Source organism: Myxocyprinus asiaticus, chromosome 10, assembly GCF_019703515.2.
Source record: "Myxocyprinus asiaticus isolate MX2 ecotype Aquarium Trade chromosome 10, UBuf_Myxa_2, whole genome shotgun sequence".
NCBI lineage: Eukaryota > Metazoa > Chordata > Actinopteri > Cypriniformes > Catostomidae > Myxocyprinus > Myxocyprinus asiaticus.
Genome location: NC_059353.1, coordinates 33,239,012 through 33,256,442, shown reverse-complemented (window position 1 = coordinate 33,256,442; position 17,431 = coordinate 33,239,012). Strand labels below are relative to the sequence as shown.

The 17,431-nt window shown below is 35.7% G+C and overlaps 1 protein-coding gene across 1 annotated transcript in view; it reads left to right on the top strand.

The window, feature by feature from the left end:
- Positions 1 to 17: 17 nt before the first annotated feature.
- hpxa (hemopexin a) overlaps positions 18 to 17,431 on the top strand; it is a 31,426-nt gene continuing 14,012 nt past the window's right edge. The window contains exons 1-5 of the mRNA XM_051709385.1: positions 18 to 132; positions 1,192 to 1,227; positions 2,763 to 2,848; positions 3,426 to 3,539; positions 14,653 to 14,725. The gene's annotated coding sequence lies outside the window, so the exon portion shown is untranslated. The remainder of the gene's footprint in view (positions 133 to 1,191; positions 1,228 to 2,762; positions 2,849 to 3,425; positions 3,540 to 14,652; positions 14,726 to 17,431) is intronic.

Here is a 17,431-nt window from a genome sequence, read left to right as displayed (position 1 = left end):
CTCCTCGAAGTTTTCATGTATTTTGATTGGTTTATTCCAACGCTTTCGTAGTAGTCCACGAGGGGGTGAGTTTTGTCAGTGGATAAACATCACAGCAACATTTTTCGATAACGCTGTCAAGAACATGTACAGGTCATATTTGACCTCAAAATCAAAAGAAAAGTAGAAACATTTATACATTTAAAAGTATTAATACATCGTGGCAACATGCCTTTTTGTTTTATTTTCTTTAGTTTAAGCTGATTTTATTAAAAATAAAAATAAAATGTGTCCAGACAAGATGATTTTCGTTACTGTATATGACAGTAATGCGAATCTAATGAGAATCCTCACTGTAAAAAATAATGAGAAATACAAACTAAGTAAACTAATGTAAAACATCTGGGTGCATTAAATGAATAATAATAAAAGAAGTAATAATAATTTATTTACCAAAATAAATAGCTGACCTCAGATTTGTTGAAATCATGTTGGTTAAAATTTCACCTCATTAGCTAGCCTATTACTTTCACAAATTATGACATTTGCCTTTCTGTAGAGTGTAGACCATTGATAATGCTTGATGTTTTGACCTCTCTGGCTCATTTACATTTAAGATCCAACAATAGCCTTTTTCCTGTTTCTGAGATGCTCTGGAAATCCTCTGCTGCGATTTTTGCATTTACAATGCAAGGCCAGGAATTCAGAGAATAATGCTTTGGGAAATAATCACAGGCAACTTCCTGACTACAATAGAAACACCTGCACCAATTCTTTAAGTTTTCCTCCTCATTTATTTCACAGTTGGCAAACTGTCAAAAATGCATTTGTAAATGTTCATGCACTAATAATGATTAGGTTATGTTTTGTAGATATTCCGAAAATTGATTTGAAAAGAACTTGGAAGCCTACTCTGCTGGAAAGCCCAGCTCAGACTAGCATCAGTTACCATGTTGCTGTTACTAATCCTTTCAGCAGGGTGTACTCTGACTTGAATCAATGCAAAATAGTGTTGCTGGTTTAGTACAGTATTTTTGTACAGAATCATAATTTTGCATAGAGTTGCATTTGTCTCTGTGTGTGATGTGTGCCTGTGAGGTATAGCTATATATATATATATATATATATATATATATATATATATATATATATATATATATATATATATATATATTGTAATTTTTCTTTAACATCTCCTTTTCTGTTCCACAGAAAAAGAAACGTTTGCAGGTTTTGAATGACATGAGGGTGAGTAAATGATTACAGAATTTTCATTTTTTGGGGGAGTGAACTAACTAATTAACAGACAGTTACTATATACATTACTACACACAAGTGATTTATACAAATGAGGGACAATTGCAGCTTTGTACTGACATAGATAATGCAATACAAGGATAAAGATGCAGTATTGCAATGAGGTAGGCATTCAGTTGTGCAAAAGATAGTACTTTTGCTTTAAATGAACCATACAAAATGTCTGTATATAGCTATATGTTGCCTACAGTATGTAGACAGTTTCCTATGCACATACAGTCAACAGAGCATACAGTAGGCTAAACAGAAATTGGTACTGAGTTTGATTTTAGATGTAATATTTGAAATTGTTGAATCTGGGTCTGAGTACGCATGAATCAATTTCCCTCCCACACAAGACTATAACGCTGCATATTGTTTGTTGCCCCAAGCAACTGCTCAATATTATAACTAGAACAGATACATTTTCCAAAGAGAATAAAACAGATATGGTTCACCTCACCAAGGATCAAATCTGTGTAACACAAGGCTGTGTAAATATTGAGTAAACAAAGTCCAGACATGCCAGAAATGAGATTGTCATTGTGCATTAATTGGCTGGATCTGACTGTTGTGATTGAATACTTAGGCAATGCAAGGCTGCATACAATGACAAGACAAGTAAACACAGTTGTTTACTGTATTTTTTAATATGAAAGGGGCCCAGACCGATATACAGTCAGGGGGCCCAGAGTTCCTTGCTATGGCCCTGTATTAAGCTGACAGCACAGTGTGTACATATGTGTTTGTTGTATCCTGTTTGAATGATGTTAACTTTCTTTTATATGAGAGCACCCATTACCTGCTCTTCTGTTTGCATCTATGAATCCCAAAAGTAGACTTCTTCTATAGGGAAGTCTTTCTAGTGAAGAATGGTGACACCAGCATACTAGCATTCCATCATGAGGACCTGTATCCAAAACAAAACATATACACTATGGTAGTGACCAGCAGTGGTAAACCTTTCAGCATGGTATGATCTAATTCATCCTCATAGGTTTAATGCTGGTGTGATTATTTGGGTCAGTTATAATGCATCTATATACATGATTTTTGTACTCCTCTGTTTGTCCTTTTCACTTCGTATTTCTGCTTTGCTTTTTTTTTTTTAACCTTGACCCAGCATGTTACCTAACTGCCCGGGGTGGACATTATACATTACACTCTTTACTTTCCATTTTAACTGCCTTTTACTCTCTTTGCTGAGAACTTCAATCTGAGTAGCACAAATTTTGTAACATAAAAACACAATCTTATTATGTTTTGATGCACAGGATCAATCTTTCTTTTTAGGTACTACAAAAAGTGCAGTATTGATTTTCAGCCATCTGTGTGTTTATGATAATATGTCCATGTTCACATGTGGGTGTATGCAGTAAATAGCTGTATGTTCTACATTAACCCCTAGACACCCCCAATCTCCCCCCACCACACAGGGGTATATAAATCATCCAGAGTTCCATCTTAAATTGAGGTCTTTTCCATAGAAACCAGAGGACCTGCAGACTAGGAAGGTGTTCATCCGAATTATTCTTCTGTGCCTGACTCTTTCCCTGAGCTCCACTGCTCCCTCGTGAGTATATACACACAGACACCTATAAACATATTGTATGTCCAAAGTTTATATAAACAAAAATACTACATTGTGCACAGTATTGTGCACAGAATACCTATCGATCATATGTCTCACTTTAACATACAAATAAGAATATGAAGTTACTCTATATGTCAATAGATTGGTATATTAAACATTTCATTTTAATTCAGTCTGAACTATTTCACTTTAATGTGCAAGATCCCTTTCACTTTAATCATTTACATTTAATACATACATTTTGTTCTATTAAATGTAAATTTCTTATGTAAAAATTCTCTTGAATCTCTCCTTGAACCCTCTTTACCTTGGATGTTCACCAGAAGCCCTTACAGAAAACATCTCATTTTTCTTTTTCTACTCCCCATTGCAAATCTTTCTATACACAGTCAAATCCTAGCTGTCTCACTCTTTGTCTGTCTTGTTTTTCATTTTGGTGTGTAGTGTAGCATTGTAGTTCAATGCTATTCACTTGAATAGAGTTACCAAGCTACCAGAACAGATATTTAATTGTCCTGATTTAATTGTGCTGGGTTAATGTGTTTGGTTTTGCCAGATCACCCTGCAGAGCATGCTAAAGATCACCATGAGGCCAAGATTAACCGCTGTGATAGAGCTGAGTTTGATGCCATTGTGACAGATGAACATGGAGTCATCTATTTTATCAAGGGTTAGATGATATGATCTTTAAATGACAGCACTGTCTCCCACTTTGAAGATATTTGTTATGATTTACCTGTATTCAGTTTGCTTCAACCATGGTTCATAAATGTACTGATCAAAGCTGTTTAAATAAGTTTTAATTTTATCAACATAATAAAAAAATAAAAATAAAAAGACCATGTCAAGCCATAAAATCAATACACTCTTAGGTGAAAGCCCACTAGGGGGCCTCAGTAACCTTCCAAGGGGGCCTCAAGATGACTTCATATTATAAAGAATTTGTTAATATCAAAATATGCTAACTCCATTTAAATGCTGAAATTAACTAAAATCATGATGTAGGCCTATAACATATAATCTGACAGTGGACACAAAATTAATTGTGATATGTATTTTAATCTATTGACACTTCTAGCTTCTGGGGCTTTGAATAGAGAACCACTGGATTATTTAACATTCTCCCTATATCTAATGTAGTATTATATTTTAATCAGGTGAATACATGTGGTCAGGCTTCCAACAACCTGTAATGCAAGTGAATAAGGAGGCCCTAAAAAATATAGATGCTGCATTCCACATGCATTATCCAGCTGAACCCTCTTACCATAACCACATTCTTCATTCACATAAGCAACCAACAATTTCACTTATCAGAAGTACAAAGGTATCTGTTATTGTTGCAACTGTGTTGCCAGGTGCTTTCAGATACTTACAAGCCATACTCATACAGTACTATGCAAAAGTCTTAGGCACATTAGATGGTTCACAAAAACATTTGTCTTAAGTTGGTTATTTTTTTTTTTTTGCTTTAGTGTGTCAATAGGAAATATCAGTGTGAGATTTCCAGACATTCTTTTTGCAAATACACTCTTAGAAGAAAAGAAAAACCCTAAAGAGTTCTATTACTCGTTTCATATTTGGAAACCCTACAAGGTTCTATTTAGAACCCTTTTTAGGGTTCTTTGAGCCAAGTGGAAAGGTTCTATATATAACCTTTTAAGGGTTCCCAAGATGCAACTGTAACATTTGGTTTTTGTGTAGTTTATAAATTAATTTTTTGTTTTATTACCAGGAGAGTGTTTAATGAGTATGCTAATTGAATAGTTCATATACTATATCACTAAGAAAGTAAAATAACCATATAAAAGACATTTAAGTATTATTAAGTAAAGCATTTTAAATAGTTTGTTCAGTATTAACAACAACACAAGCAATAATTAACACAATTCATAATGCAAGAATTGACTTAATAAATTCACAGGCTTGTAATAATATGGTAAAAGTTAATTAGTAGTAATTTTATTTATATAAAAATCATAAACAATAAATCATTTAACAGTAACTATAAGTTTACATTATAACCAAAATGTATTTATTAAGATTAATAAACAACAAAAAGTAAAAATAAATAAAAACAAATGACCAATGAAAAGCTGTTAAACAATTTTAGCACCGGGGCAGATACAGAATAATTTTGTTGGTCTGACAGCTGAATAAGGTATTTTGGACACAACATATTAAGCAAAACTTCACTTCAGCCATCTCCATGTCATCAGTCTGATGCCGATCCTCTGCACTGAGGGGTCTGTACACCATATGAAAGATCAGGTTGAGGATGAATGTGCTGATCCCTGTAAGTATGTGAAACATTTAATAGACCTGCTGTCAGTATGCAGAGTAATTAAAAACAAAGAAATTGGTATCTCTCTAAACTGCATCTTAAAACTTACATGAATAGGAGTGTTGTGTTTTATCTGTATGAAGATGGTCAAACTGGTAATGCTGCACTCCAGAGCCACTGCAAACAGAAATTACCCATTATTTAGTGTCATAAAAGCCTTGCTGCAATGCAAAAGAATGAGACAAATTAGACAAATATGTACCTTTTATGACATTGTTTATGTCATTGTTTTGAAGTCAAATGTCCCCTTTGACTTCCACTTCTCATGATGTTGATGTCCAGAATGTCAGAAGTGCTCTGAGTTAGGTGAAGGCCTTTGCTAAAACCCATGTTAAATTAATATGGCATCTTCAATAAAAAAATACATAATTATAATATTTTTGTAAATTACAATAAAACTACAAAAAAACAAATACTCACAAGTTGAGAAATTGAAACATTTTTATCTGTTCCTCTTTTTGACTTTGGATATTTGACATTTTCACATTCTTGAATAAAGCTTGATGCATCTCTTTATATCAGTTCAATGCTGTGAAATGTGTTCCTGGAAACTTGTTTCATTTGTCCCATGTTTTCTAGATGCAAAGAAAATTAAATTATAACATAACCTGGTATCAGGATTACTAGTCAATCCAGAACAGAGATTTTAGTGATTCAAGTTGGAAATTACTCACCTCAGACTGGCGGAGAGTATTGCAGGCCTGGACGAAACCCTTTTGTCAACATTTATTCTTTGTACTTGCTGAAATAAACGTGTAAGTCATAAATGGCAAGGAGTTCAAAGGTCAAAATAACATAAAATGAATCAACAAATTAATTTATTTCTCTTACTTTCCAGAGTAACATCGCCATCAATCTATCAGCTCAGCCGACTTTCTGTGACCGTTAAAATTTGAAATAGGATGCTCACGTGCTTTGATCACTCACACGAGTTGCGCTTCTGCAAGCTTTTGTTGAATTATGAGATAAGAATAGACAATACCATAGACTGTAGATTAATACTAAGATAAGCATGTCATCAAAAAGAGAAAGAACATTGGATCTGATCGTCATTTATCCTTTTCTAATCAAACCCAAAGCTGTAGAAGTACATTGTAAAAGTTTTATTTTTCTGCAGTATGAAATACAAATGCAAAATTAATGTAGTGTAGTGTTAAAAGCTATTTATAAACAAAACTTTCAGTAAATTTCAATTGAGCAATTGTCAACCCAAAGAATCCTTGTGCGAAAAGGGAACTTTTTTCTGTAAATCAATTTTATTTTATTTTTATTTTTTTTTATTTTGGCATAAAGGGTTCTTTGTATCTGCGTAAAGAACCCTTGGGTTCTATATAGAATAGGGTGACAAGACGGTTTTGGACGGTCTGTCAGGACTGGAGCTGTCCCCGGAAATGTATCCGTTTTTCCTGCGCGTTCAAAACAGTCCACAAAGTGAAAATACATGGCAAGAAAGCCGTTGTTGAGGCCTACTGGCAACAAGGCTAATCATGTGCTGTTTATTTTGACCAACAGAGGGGGCTGCTAGCTATTGCAAGTCATTTGTCATCCTTTACTGATTACTTGTTCACGCCAGTTTTGCCATTAAAGGTGCTATTTGTAATATTTTTACTGTACTAAATCATAAAATGACCATAATATGTCATTAGAAAATTAGGAAACATGCTAAGTTGAAATACTGGCTTCTCCAATAACAATGCTACAGCCAGTATATTCTACTTTAAAGTTTCCATTCCGGGCTGGAATTTCTGTTTATGTTTTGGCCTGTGTGATTCTGCCCACTGCCACTCACCAATAGTATTTCGACACCGCTGGGTTGCCAGATTTGAACAAGTTTGCAGGCAAACAACACTGCGTGCTGCAGCTATGGAAGCCAGCAAACAAACTGGATCAGAGATAACAGATTACACCCAACCTAAAAGGCCTCGTCATCCATCTAAAAACCCCCATGACCACAGGCGTAGTCAAACAAGGATAAATATTGGAGATGACTTTGGAAGATGGAGACAGCTTAAAGCCCAGAAATCCTTTAAAATGGATGCTGAGTTGGCTAATTTGCGTGTCAACATTCTGGCAACAGGCATGACCTTCGAGTTTGGGGTGAGGCAGACAACTCTCCAATATTTTGAGTTTGGACTGCAGTACCCATTTCAAACGCTTGTTGTCAATCTTACATATAGCACCTTTAAGAACTGGACCTGTGGCCTGTACCATGCAGGCGGTTTCGGTGGCTAGCCAGGCAAGTTTTAGTTTAGTTTGCCTCAACCCCAGGTTTTAGGTAACATGAAAGTTGGTCGGCTTTTAGCAGTGTTCATCGTCATAGCAACTTATGCTACACGCCAAACCTGCTCCGTAGCAGGTTTCGTTCTGGATTACAGATCGCTAACAGATGCTGAACCAATCAGCTGTGAGTGAAATGACATCTCTTAAAGCACACTTTACAAATAAAATCTTAGAAATCCACAAAATCGACTCTTCATGATAAATTATGTATTTGAGAATCTAAATGTAGATTTTCAGCAGATAGTGTTGTATTTTAATTAAAATTGAATTGCTATTCATATCTTTGAAAATATAAACATAATATATTAGGCTAAAACAGCAAGTAAGATGGATTAATGTGATACCTGCAGAAAAAATAATCATTTTTAAAATATTAAAAGCTCAAGATTGCTATGATTTTTTTTTTTTTTTTTTTTTGTGCTGGTTCCGCCTAGTGGCTGGAGTTTATTTTGTAGAGTGGCACACCTTTGGGACAGTTTTGTGGATGAATCTACATGCTCTTTGTGCTTGTTCCTTCTATTGGCTGGGGTTTGTTTTGTGGAGTATTTTTTGCAAAGTCAATGGAGTAAGTTATTTGTTCGCACTTATGTTGCAGCTGACTGGACCGGGTCACTGAACATTCGTTTGACTTTTGTTTTATAGATTATCTTTTGCTGTGTAATTCTGTCTCACAAAATTTGTATAGAAACACCAGACTTGAGCAATCTGACGGCAAAGTTGTCGTGGGGGTTGTCATAAGCATACATGGACTGTTTGAGGTTGGAGGGGTGGACGACAGTTGGCACTGTCGTGCACTGGGTTAATGCACACTTTTTTTATTTTTTTTGTTTGTTTTGTTCTGGGGGATGTTTGAGATTTGATGGGTGCACTAATGTTGGAATGTGGTCTTTATAATCTTCTTTTTGACACACACAATCTATTTTTTCTTATATGTCAAAATGTTAATATGAGTGGATTGCAAAGGTGGGCTAGGCCTATCCAAGAATTTGTTTTATTATTATGCATTCGGTCTCAGACATTTGGCTTACTGGTCGCTTCCACCTGAGACAGCCCCTCCCTAGTTTTGTATTGAACAGGAAGTTCTTGTCCCTATTTCACCATTGCAGAGCCTTTCTATCAAACTATCTGGAGAAGTTAAGTTACACCCCGTTATCTTGCATTTGCAATCGGTATGGACAAAAGTGTCCAGAGTGTTTAATTCGGACATTTATTTAAATGTTGCTTTGAGCATATGGCTGAACCCAAAATTATGTATTAATAAGTCCCCTTTCTGCTGGACAGAGTGGATTGAGAGGGAGGTTAATACACTCGGTGGCCTATATGAGAGTGGAGTGTTGAGGTCCTTTTGAAAATATAGTTCAACATTTTGGGATTCCCAGGTCTCAATTCTTTAGGTATTTACAACTGCGCCACCTGCTCTGTACTATTTCTGTGAGTAGCATACACCCCCCTAAAGCGGCAGATACTTTGGGAGAAGTGATTACTGCTTTTGGAAAAGGTCATGAGGCATCAGTGTATTACTCCCTGCTAATTCAGAGTCTGGGGGACGGAGCTTCAACTTCTCTCAAGAGATTATGGGAGAAAGATTTAAATTTAGTATGGAGGAGTGTGGGCTAGGATTCTAAAAATGTCAAGTCTACATCTAGAGATGCAAGGGTGTGCCTTATGCAATTTAAGATTTTACATTGATTTTATTGGACCCCCTCTAGATTGTATAGGCTTAGTCTTAAAGACACACCCACCTGCTGGCGATGCCAGTCAGACGATGGGAACACAACCCATGTTTTTTGGTTGTGTGTTAAGGTCCAAGAATTTTGGTTGAGGATTCAGAGTTTTATGTGTGACGTATTGGGCGCTCAAATTTCATTTTGCCTCAGACTCTGTATTTTAGGTGATGGGGCGGTCATTAATACAGGAGATAAATACATAAAAAATTGGGTCCTAGCCAGTGTTATGTTCGGCAGACAGATCACACTTAGGGGATGGAAGTCGGCTGGAGCGCCCTCATTTCAAGAGTGGTACACAGAGATGGGCAGGGTAGCGGCATTGGAAGACATGTCATATAGAAGGCTAGGCAACCTGGGTTTATTTAATAAAAAAATGGGGCACCTTTTCAGGAGGAGGTACATAATTTGATATAATTGATTCTCTGTGTGTATGTTCTGTTTCATCAATCTTGTTTTTGTTTTTGTTTTTTTTAATCAATAAAATGTTAATATCAAAAAGAAAATCTGTATACAAAGAAGGGTATATAATTATGGGTGGTGACTTTAATGAAGCTCCGGATTATTCAATTGACCATTTTCTGCCAAAAATGTTCAATTCATGACTCTCAGACTTATTTTATTTTATAACTGATAATTAGTTATAGTTAGATAACATAACATAATAAGTTATAGATGCATGGAGGTACTTAAACCCCAATTACTGTGATTATACTTGGAACAACAACTGTCTTTCTTTGAAATCAAGAATAAATTATTGGTTGATTCTTCATGATTTAGTTTAGTATATATCTGAAACAAAAATTACCTGTGCCCCTCTATCAGATCACAAAATGATTTTGATTTCTTTTAATGAGAATGTGGCTAAGGGTAAAATGATTTGTGGAAACTGGAAATTAAATAATAATTTGCTTTTAGATAATTATTTTGTGGAACAAGTTAAACTTCTAGCAAATTTTTTGAAGATAAACACTTAAGTTATGTACAACAGTGGGAGCTGTTTAAATTTAAAGTCAGGGAAATGGCAAAGAGAAGAGGTAAAGTTTTAAAGAAAAACAAACTTAATGAAAAGGCTGAAGTACACAAACTTACTTTAGGAATTGACAAATTGTACACAGAATTAGCCAAAGGAGCTTTTGTGAAAACTGTAAAAGGTATGTTTGATGCAATAACAACACAGCACATCAGCAAAAGAACACCATACCCACGGTGAAGCATGGTGATGGCAGCATCATGCTTTGGGCCTGCTTTTCTTCCGCTGGAACTGGGGCTTTAGTGAAGGTGGAGGGAATCATGAATAGCTCAATTTTGGCACAGGACCTTCTGGCGTCTTTCACCTTTCAGCATGACAATGATCCAAAGCACACATCCAAATCAACAAAAGAATGGCTTCAGCAAAAAAAGAATAATGTTTTGGAATGGCCCAGCCAGAGCCCAGACCTGAATTCTATAGAAAATCTGCAGGGGGACCTGAAGAGGCCATACACAGGAGATGCCCTCGCAATCTGACAGATCTGAAACATTTTTGCAAAGAAGAGTGGGAAAATATTCCCAAGTCAAGATGTGCCAAGCTAACAGACTCTTATCCAAACAGACTGAGTGCTGTAATAAAATCAAAGGGTGCTTCAACTAAGCATTAGTTCAGGGATGTGCACACTTATGCAGATAGGTTATTCTAAGTTTTTTTTTTTTTTCTCTGAAATGTGTCACTTTGGTTTTCAGTGGCATTACATAGGTTGTAATTTTTACATTAAAGGTGCAAAAATTCTAATATGATTTATCTGTGTTTAATTTTTTACATCACAAAAACCTGCTGTTTTAACAGGTGTGTGTAAACTTTTTATATTCACTGTATCAAAAAAACATGTCTGTTAGACAAAATCTTAATTTCAACCAAAACAATATTAATTTTTGATAATTGGTTACGGGGAGATCTGTTAATTTTATGGAGAGTCCTATTATCTAAGGCAGAAGGTTTATCTAGATTTATTTTACCTGGCCTTTCATTATTTGTTCAGGATTCCACTTGCAAAGAAATTAACAAGTTGTTGGTTAAGTTTTGTTGGAAAAATAAACATCGTCATCTTAAAAAGACAATTATAGCTGGAAATAAATGTGAAGGAGGGTATGAGATGCTTGATTATGTGAATATTAATAATACTTTCAAGGTCAATTGGGTCAAAAAATTTACAGCGCATCCGGAAAGTATTCACAGCGCTTCACTTTTTCCACATTTTGTTATGTTACAGCCTTATTCCAAAATGGATTAAATTCATTGTTTTCCTCAAAATTCTACAAACAATACCGCATAATGACAACGTGAAAGAAGTTTGTTTGAAATCTTTGCAAATTTATTAAAAATAAAAAACGGAAAAAAAATCACATGTACATAAGTATTCACAGTCTTTGCCATGACACTCAAAATTGAGCTCAGGTGCATCCTGTTTCCACTGATCATCCTTGATGTTTCTACAACTTGATTGGAGTCCACCTGTGGTAAATTCAGTTGATTGGACATGATTTGGAAAGGCACACACCTGTCTATATAAGGTCCCACAGTTAACAGTGCATGTCAGAGCACAAACCAAGCCATGAAGTCCAAGGAATTGTCTGTAGACCTCCGAGACAGGATTGTATCAAGGCACAGATCTGGGGAAGGGTACAGAAAAATTTCTGCAGCATTGAAGGTCCCAATGAGCACAGTGGCTTCCATCATCCGTAAATAGAAGAAGTTTGGAACCACCAGGACTCTTCCTAGAGCTGGCCGCCTGGCCAAACTGAGTGATCGGGGGAGAAGGGCCTTAGTCAGGGAGGTGACCAAGAACCCGATGGTCACTCTGACAGAGCTCCAGCATTTCTCTGTGGAGAGATGAGAACCTTCCAGAAGAACAACTAACTCTGCAGCACTCCACCAATCAGGCCTGTATGGTAGAGTGGCCAGATGGAAGCCACTCCTCAGTAAAAGGCACATGACAGCCCGCCTGGAGTTTGCCAAAAGGCACCTGAAGGACTCTCAGACCATGAGAAACAAAGACTGAACTCTTTGGCCTGAATGGCAAGCGTCATGTCTGGAGGAAACCAGGCACCGCTCATCACCTGGCCAATACCATCCCTACAGTGAAGCATTGTGGTGGCTGCATCATGCTGTGGGGATGTTTTTCAGCAGCAGGAACTGGGAGACGAGTCAGGATCGAGGGGAAAGCTGAATGCAGCAATGTACAGAGACATCCTTGATGAAAACCTGCTCCAGAGCGCTCTGGACCTCAGACTGGGGCGAAGGTTCATCTTCCAACAGGACAATGACCCTAAGCACACAGCCAAGATAACAAAAGAGTGGCTACTGGACAACTCTGTGAATGTCCTTGAGTGGCCCAGCCAGAGCCCAGACTTGAACCCGATTGAACATCTCTGGAGAGATCTGAAAATGGCTGTGCACTGACGCTCCCCATCCAACCTGATGGAGCTTGAGAGGTCCTGCAAAGAAGAATGGGAGAAACTGCCCAAAATATGTGTGCCAAGCTTGTAGCATCATACTCAAAGACTTGAGGCTGTAATTGGTGCCAAAGGTGCTTCAAGAAAGTACTGAGCAAAGGCTGTGAATACTTGTGTTTTTTTTTTATTTTTTATTTTTTTATTTTTTTTTTCGTATTTCATTAATAAATTTGCAAAGATTTCAAACAAACTTCTTTCACGTTGTCATTATGGGGTATTGTTTGTAGAATTTTGAGGAAAATAATGAATTTAATCCATTTTGGAATAAGGCTGTAACATAACATGTGGAAAAAGTGAAGCGCTGTGAATACTTTCCGGATGCACTGTATTGGTGAACCTGAATCGATTTGGTTTTAACCCCCATAATATTTTTAAGAAAGTTGGTGGTCTTAATTTTCTGTTAACTTGCAATTTTTTTGCCCACCAAAATTACCCATAAAATTGTCTAGATTTCATGAGCAAGCACTCTTGGCCTGAAAAGTGTGCTTTTGTGCAAAATTTTTCTCCTCACAGAATAAAAATTTGGAATAATGAACTGATTGCTATTAAGGGTAAATGGTGTGGTGTGTTTTTTTTTTTTTTTTTTTTTTTGAGAAATGGTTAGAATATGGGATTATTTACTTGAGTGATCTTTTTGATTCAACATCTTAAATTTACTCTTATGAGTTGTTTATGTCCAAGTTTAATTTTCTAGCAGTGATCAAAGCTATTCCTTCAGGGCTTATTCATTTAATGCGTAGCCACCTGGCCTATAATAAAGTAGAAAATAAAGACTGTAATTTTTTTGTAAAAGGCAAGGATATATTTGACCAAAGATGCACTAACAAAAATATTAGATAAGTCTTTCATGATAAAAAGAAAGTTATTCCAAGGGGGAAATGTTATTGGATTTCCATCCTAAGTAACACTAACTGGAGAAAGGCATGGATGTTGCACTACAAATTTTGCATTTCAAATAAAGTGAGAGAAATTCCTTTAAGATCTTACATAAAATTTATCCCACAAACATTTTACTTTAGAAGTTTATGGATATTGGAAAAGAATGCTCTTGTTGTAAAAATATTGAGGAGTCTTTATGCCATTTGTTTTCTGACTGTCAAATTGTACAGACATTTTGGAAAAACTGTTATCCTGCTTTGTCTGTGAAAACTAATTTAAAGATAATATTGACTGTAAAAGACATTGTTTGTTACTACAAACATGAAGACAAAAGTATAGACACATTTTTAAACTTTATAATTCTGAATGTCCAAATCTTCTCCATCAGATAAGGCTTTTTGTAAGGGACTTGTCTTTCTAATGCAATTACTTAAGGTTATGAAAAAAGCAAATATTACATCTATTCTAAAGTACTATGAATCTGTTTTTGGCATCATGTGAATACCTTTTTTTTTTTTTTTAAACCTTTGGAGTTACTGACCTTTTTGCCTGTTATTGTAATGTTGCTGGTTATGTTCTATAAAAAATAAAAAATAAATAAAAAGTTGCCAAGTCCACTTATAATACGTGGCTTCTTTTTTTAAGTCGCTTGAAAAAATTCATGGGTCGCTAATTGATTTTCTGCATATTTCATTTTATTCTGGAAAGGTTGTGGTTTTTTTGGGCTTGTTTTAAAAAATATAGTTGCTTGTTAGGAAACTCTGACATTTTTTTTTTTACATTTAGGGTCGCTGTTTTCTCCAATGCATTGATTGACACTGTCTGCTCAAAGTCTCACAATAATATCAGTGCTGTAGTGTAATGCGCCCTCTCACAAATCCCCACGTGGACCTATCCCGTTCCCTCCTCCCCCTCATTGGAGAAAAATCATGCATATCCAAGCAGCATGCATAAACTGCCACCGGTGTCTTCTCTTCTCTAGCTTCTACAAGACTTTATACCCTGTCACTATACAAGAACTTTAATACTGTGATTTTCTGCATATTTCTTTTTTTTCTGGAAAGGAGCCATTCATTCAGGAATGAGGGAACCGTCTGAGCACATTTAACCACTGATCAAACTTCACTTGATTTTAAGGTAGGCAAAGATTTAACTGTCCTAACATTAACACAATGTAGTTTGACATATATGTGGGGATATCTTGTTTACTTGATACTATATATCTAAAACAAACTTTTTATATATTTTAGAAAGATCCAATACCAATAGTGTTGGCAATTAATGGGGATTTGGGGCAAAAATGCCACCGAAATTGACAAAAATATCCCTGAAATTCAAAATATGGGAACAAAAAATGCCCACACACTGAGTTCCCGTGTTTTATTAATAATATCTGATATAGTTACAATTACATACATTGCGATCTTCTTTTGACTTTTCACTGAACATTATTTATTTTTTCCCGCCGCCTGGTTCCTCCACAGACAGGCTCTCCCTTCTATCAATCCGCATAAGTTCGGTACTGTACTCCCACGTTAAATTCCGTAACCGTTCGCCCCTCTTGTTCCAAATAAACTGTCCTAGTGGGTAACACTCTTGCTCATGGTGCTGTACTGTACTTCCCTGCCCTGTGCTGCTGTTTATCTGTCTGAAAAGCCTCACCTGCTAGAAGCCAAAAGTGCACAAAGGATGGATGTTATAAAAGGTATGAGAAATTACAGGGGCCTGGGTAGCTCAGCAAGTATTGATGCTGACTACCACCACTGGAGTTGCAAGTTCGAATCCAGGACATGCAGTGACTCCAGCCAGGTCTCCTAAGCAACCAAATTGGCCCGGTTGCTAGGGTGGGTAGATTCGCATGGGGTAACCTCCTCGTGGTCGTGATTAGGGGTTCTCACTCTCAGTGGGGCGTGTGGTAAGTTGTGTGTGGATAGCGGAGAGTAGCAGGTAATAAAAGGTATGAGAAATCACAAAACATAATGTAACCAAATGCTACAATTTACTTAATAATAATATCTCAATATGTTAAATAACTATAATGTTAATTAAGACTTTATTATTACAATTTTAATACAATAATACATATACAGAACCACCACTTTTAGTGTTTGAATCAATCATATCTCTCACTAAACACTGTGTGAATGTTTATTTTTGCCTTATTTTATTCAGTTGGCATGTAAGAGTTGATAACATTTAGCTTGATAATCTCATTCCATATCTGGATAATTGCTGCAATATCATAGAGGATACATTTCCTCCTCTATGATTTTGCATTATATTAATTTTGTACAGTATGTTAACTTAATAGCCAAAATACCTGTCTTATGTGAATGAGATTAAACCTGAAATAAGAATGTGTTTCAGTCACAATGAACATTATGTAGTTTAGAGACCATTTAGAGATTTACATTTATAATGTTACAAATGGCTATTTCTATTTAAATAAATGTTGTATTCTTAACATTTTCTGTTTGTCCAAGAATCCTCTTGCAGCAATGCAGGTCTTTAGCATTTAGAAGCTGCTAGTTTAGGACCTGTGAGGAGTCTGTTTCTCAAACTAGAGACTGTGATTTACTTGTCTTTTTGTTGTGCATTTGGCCGTCCACTTCCCTCTCTATCCTGGTTAGAGATTCTTTTATCAATACAGTAATGCATGGAGTTGAATAGCCTTCATCTCTCTAAAACAATAGACTTTAGGAGAAAATAGAATTTCAGGAGAAATTTTTATTATTTTTTTTGCCTATTTTTAAAACCAAAATTTGACTTGCAAGTATAAAGCAACTTGTAAGAACTCAATACCTCAGCAAATGGGGAAAACCCTCCACTGTATTGTGATTTCCACATGGTAGCGCAACCGTTTTCAATTGTTCTAATAATAAGAAAATGTTCTTGAGTACCAAATTAGCACTTTAGGATGCTTTTGTAAGGAATAGGTGACACAGTATATGTTTGCCATCACAGGTAAAGAAAAATTGTAATAAATACCACTTAAAACAATTATTTCAAATGCTAATAATAATTTGCAATTAATGATTTTGGCAGTATTTGTGATCAATTTAATGCATCCTATGTGAAAGGAAGCATCAGTTTCTTTCAAGAACAAAAATGTCTTTGTGTTCTAAAAATGGAAGCGTATATAGTATATATAATATAATTTTCATAAAGTAACTTGTAATTACTTGAGTAGTTTTTCGGCAAACTACTAATTTACTCTTACTTGAGTCATAATATTTCTGAGTACTTCTACTTGTACTCAAGTGAATTATTTGTTCAGTAGCAGTACCTTTACTTAAGTAAAAAAAAAAAACTCTTTCCACCACTGCGTAACAGGCTATAATAATATTGGGCTTGTTTTTGAAGCTGCGGTTGCTTATTTGTCTTGCGAGAGTTGGCAACACTGGCACGAGTGCGTAATCTAATCTTAAAGTCAGAATCAAAGCCTAAGTTGACAAAGAAAGTTTATGTGCTGCATCATGGTACCAATTAAGCCTGATTGGACTGGTTTGAATTTGTCAACCTGAAACCAATCCTGAAGCCCTGAGTTTGTTCAGCGACCTTCATGGTACGGGCCTCTGGGAGCAAGAAACATAATTATCGTTATCAGCTTTGAGGTGAGGCACATTCTAGCTATGCTATAAAGAAGTTATATTTTTATGTATTATCTGGTTTTACTGTCTGGTTATTAGTCCCTGATTCCAGGGTGGTGCCCCGTCAATGTTAATCCTTATTAATATTCTATTGATTTTTGATAATTGATAATTATCTTTGATGATTGTTGAATTTGAATGATCAATAAGCTAGTGTTAATTTTAATTAATGTTTCATCGATGTTAACAATTA